Source organism: Hoplias malabaricus, unplaced genomic scaffold (genome assembly GCF_029633855.1).
Source record: "Hoplias malabaricus isolate fHopMal1 unplaced genomic scaffold, fHopMal1.hap1 scaffold_210, whole genome shotgun sequence".
NCBI lineage: Eukaryota > Metazoa > Chordata > Actinopteri > Characiformes > Erythrinidae > Hoplias > Hoplias malabaricus.
In genome coordinates, this window is record NW_027100998.1 from 48,700 (window position 1) to 52,745 (window position 4,046).

Consider the following 4,046-nt stretch of genomic DNA (forward strand, 5'->3'; position numbering starts at 1 on the left):
AGAAATGAATATACTGACAAACAAGCAGACAAGTTCTTTCAACAGAGACATATAAAAATTACCATTACAGAAATATCTGAGTTTGGATATCCCTATCTTACTAAGAAAAGTCGACAAGAAATGTTGTAGAGCAAATCAAAAGCTGTTCAGCAACATATAGCAAGTTTTGGTCCCTTGTGTACAACCAAAAATACAACCGCAAAGTTGCTTCAGAATATAGTGCACCTTGTCTGCCCACTGCAACGGGCTTATCCGCGCTATATTTTACCAGCCGTAACTACGAAACCTCATTCTACACACTTAGAGCAGGCCAAGCCATTTAAAATGAAAATAACCTGTTTCCAAATTGAATTATACAAGAACAAGTATAAAAACAACAATAAAGTAATTTTCACTATTAGAATTAACTCACACATCCATTCCCCTCATTTTCCTTCAGAAAAGGGTACTTAAATATCAGAGCTTTACACACTTGCACATACTCATTTGTACACTCTAAAAAGTGTATTTGGGCAGTAGTTCCTATTATAGACTTATTTACATTAACCTCAATTAATTCTTTTGCCTTAGTTCCTACAACTTACTTTCATGAGTTCAATTAACTTAAAAGTCACACATTTTATCTCAAAATAACTTTTTACTTTGAGACTACGTGAAACAATTAAGTTTAAAGCAGCTTTACGTCTGACGTCATTACGTAAGCTTTGCGCGAGGCAGATCTCTGGTACCGACAACAGGTGCGCCCCGCTTTTTCTTCCGAACATCGACGGTCGACGTGACTCGGATAAAACAGTAAGTATGCTACCCACCATAACCAAACATTTAATAAACCTTAAAAAAAAAAACAGACTGCACTGTAAAAAATCTAACTTCAAATTTAGTTGATTATACATTGAAATAGTGAGTTGGGAATAGAACTCAATTGTGTGATAGTTCATCTAACACGAAATGTATTGTTCTGATCAACCTGTAGGCACAACATAAAAAATGTGTTGAGAAGATTTGTTTGGAAAAGTTGCTGATTAAGATAAACCTGCGCATGCTCTGTTCTAGTCATGCGCATGCTCAGTGGGAGGTTCGGGAATACGCGCGAAGGACGGTTGATTCCTCTTTGTTGTGGCTCGAAGTTTGGAGAAATTCAAGATTGAGGTAAATAACTAGTGATAGTTCACAAAGCATTTTAAAGTTACGTTTCTAGTTTTAACACTATCTTAAAGCCGTGAATATGTGAGGGAAATTGCCGTGGCATTGTTATATTAGCTAACTTTGCCAACTCGACTGAGCCATGGAAAGTTTGAATATGAGCCGTTTGTTTCATTTAATCAAATGCCCAACGTAACAGACTCAAGCAGGCTGTAACAAGCCTGAGCGCTTTCTTTATGTTCTATTTTGAAAATGTTATGTATCTTGTTGGCTGGCTTTTTTCCATTCCACCTTAAATACCGGAATAGGTAACGCTATATTGAGCCTCCTCGGTGTTTGTTGAGCTGTTTAAGGTAGAACGGAAAATTCAGGATGCTGACTACAACAACGCTCCTTTAGTCTGATATCATTTATATGAAAGCAGCAGGGTGTTATTACAAGATTAAGCCGTCAAAGATACAAAAATATCCATATTGTCTGAATCAGACCTACTATTTGTTTTTTGTTTTGCTTTTGAGAAGTTCGTAGGTGTCTAACAGCACTAGCACTATACCTAACATCGTCTGTTTCTCAAAACATTTAGCTAAATGTAATATATGTGTGTGTGTGTGTGTAAATAAATTACAAAAACATTAAATAACGTTACATAGAGTTTGTGGTTCTGTAATTGCATTTACAAACTATAATTGTGTACAATGACAATACTAACACTAATATTGTTTTCATTTTCAAGGAAAAAAGGGATACATTAGATGAAGTGCAAAATCTGCTCTTTCACAAGCCAAGACACAGACGTTGGGTTGAAGCACCACAGAGTACGCCATGGATTTCATGGTACACGCTGGCCCTGTTTTCACTCCAATTGTGTGTGTTCCTTGATATGTCGTTTTTCAAAATGTCACAGTAAATTATCTACATGTCACCAAAGTTCTACCTTCAAATGTGATCTTTGTGATTATAAAGATGTTTGCGATATAGCCCTGCAGGGCTGAGTGAGGATTTCTTGGAAGAAGAGAGAAAGGCAATGAGGGCTGAGATAGATAAAAAGGGTCCAAACATTTTCTTTACGGTGGAAGGAGGTTGTTGAGCAGGAACCTCTGGTTGGTCTGGTTCGAGAATGATGGCCAGCACTGTTCTTGGAGAGTCAGGTGAGTAGTGTTTGTTTGCTGTACTTGTGACTCTGGCCCATTTCAGCATATTTTTCTTTTTATAGTTTTTGTAGGATTGTTTCACACTGCAAAACCTAGTGTGAACCAATCTAGTTTACTTGTCTAAAATGATACTTAACTTTTTTTCCCCAGAACAGTTCCAAAACTGTTATAATGCGAAGTCATCAGCTGTTTGGATTATTTACTTATTTTTTTAGTTATTTACTTATTAACCAAGAAGCGTACAGCATTGTCCAACCACAGTAATGTTATTTAAAGGCAACAAGTTTTATCGCGCACAACATTTGTCACGAAAGCGTCCCAAAAGAGCAATTTTCCTGTGGGCTATTTTTTTGGCCTTGGGATGACGGGATGGTTTTTGTCTGGATCCCTGCATAACTGTTATCAACTGAATCAGTGTTTGTCTAGAAATGTTCAGGCTCTGTACGTAATGACTGATAATCTGTATTCTCTATTGTTTACTCCTCTCTCTCTCTAGATATGCAGTGAGTTTCGTAGAATAACTGCCATCAACCTGAAGAGTCAGTTTCATGATGCACTGGACACATGTGCCAAAACTCCTTAAACTGTACAGGAGTAGAAGGGCAGCCTTTGGAGGAGATGGGATGCATCTGTAGTATGTTTAATGCACAAGTTTTTGTGAAAAACTAAGTTTGTGAGGTTTTCACAATAAAATTTTAAAATATTCCATTTGTGCAATGTAGATTTATTATTTTAACCAAGTTGAATTTCTGAGTAGCGTAAAGGTATTTGACTCCTATTTGCAAAACTAAAATAACATGCTAAAAAACACTTTTAAAATTATTTAAATGTAAGCTGTATTTTAAGTACACTGTAAAAAGAAAACAGTTGATCCAACTTAATTGAATTGCTTCAATTGGTAACAAGTAATTCAATTAAGTTTATCCAACTTAATTGTTTAAGTTTAACCTTAAAAAAATAAATTGAAAAAACTTAATTGAATTACTTGTTACCAATTGAAGCAATTTTCTTTTTACACTGTATAGTGTGAGTGATAATGTAATGCTCAGTGTCACTTCGTCAGCAGTCATGGGGGTCCAGGTGTATGGAATGGCGTTGGTCTCTTATAGAACAGCGTTGGGCTCTAAACGTGTGAACACATGCTCGTTAACACGTTATTAAAAATTTGCGTGTTGACACGTAAAATTTTGTCGTGATAACGTGACCAAAATTGACACGTTTACACGCTTCTTAAGGTTTTCGCCAATGGGAGGCCTCAAATCCGGGCGTACTTACATATTCATGATAGGATTTACATCACACCCTGTAGCTGACACGAAACATAAATCCTTTGTGAACGTAGTCCCTAAGTTTCATCTGAATTATTCATAACATAGTGAGCTAAGCACTGACCTGTGGCTACGTTGAGCCCTACATGAGCAGTGTGAAGACAGCAATACTAGTAAGCTGTTTATGTTTCACAATAAAAAAAAACTGTTGTTTAGTACCTTAAAATTTGTAAACATGCATATTATTATATAACTTCATTCATAACATGCTCTAAAGCTTTTCATAATTTTATAAGAAACAAACATCACTATTCACTCACACTGTGTGTGACACATACTGAGGCGTAATTCATTCACATTGATAAATTATGTGCATTCTTTTAATAGCATACTGCTAAACAATACAGTGTCAATACAAACCCATAGTGAAATTAACTTTCCAGATCCTCCTCTTTCTGTAAACATGTATACTATGTGTAAAAAT

At 35.9% G+C, this 4,046-nt stretch overlaps 1 long non-coding RNA gene across 1 annotated transcript; it reads left to right on the top strand.

Annotated features, from left to right (window-relative positions):
* Positions 1-726: 726 nt before the first annotated feature.
* On the top strand, positions 727-2,936 carry LOC136683885 (uncharacterized). Its single transcript, XR_010799377.1, has 5 exons — positions 727-792; positions 1,054-1,149; positions 1,877-1,977; positions 2,122-2,291; positions 2,791-2,936. It is a non-coding gene; the product is annotated as an uncharacterized lncRNA (long non-coding RNA).
* Positions 2,937-4,046: the final 1,110 nt, after the last annotated feature.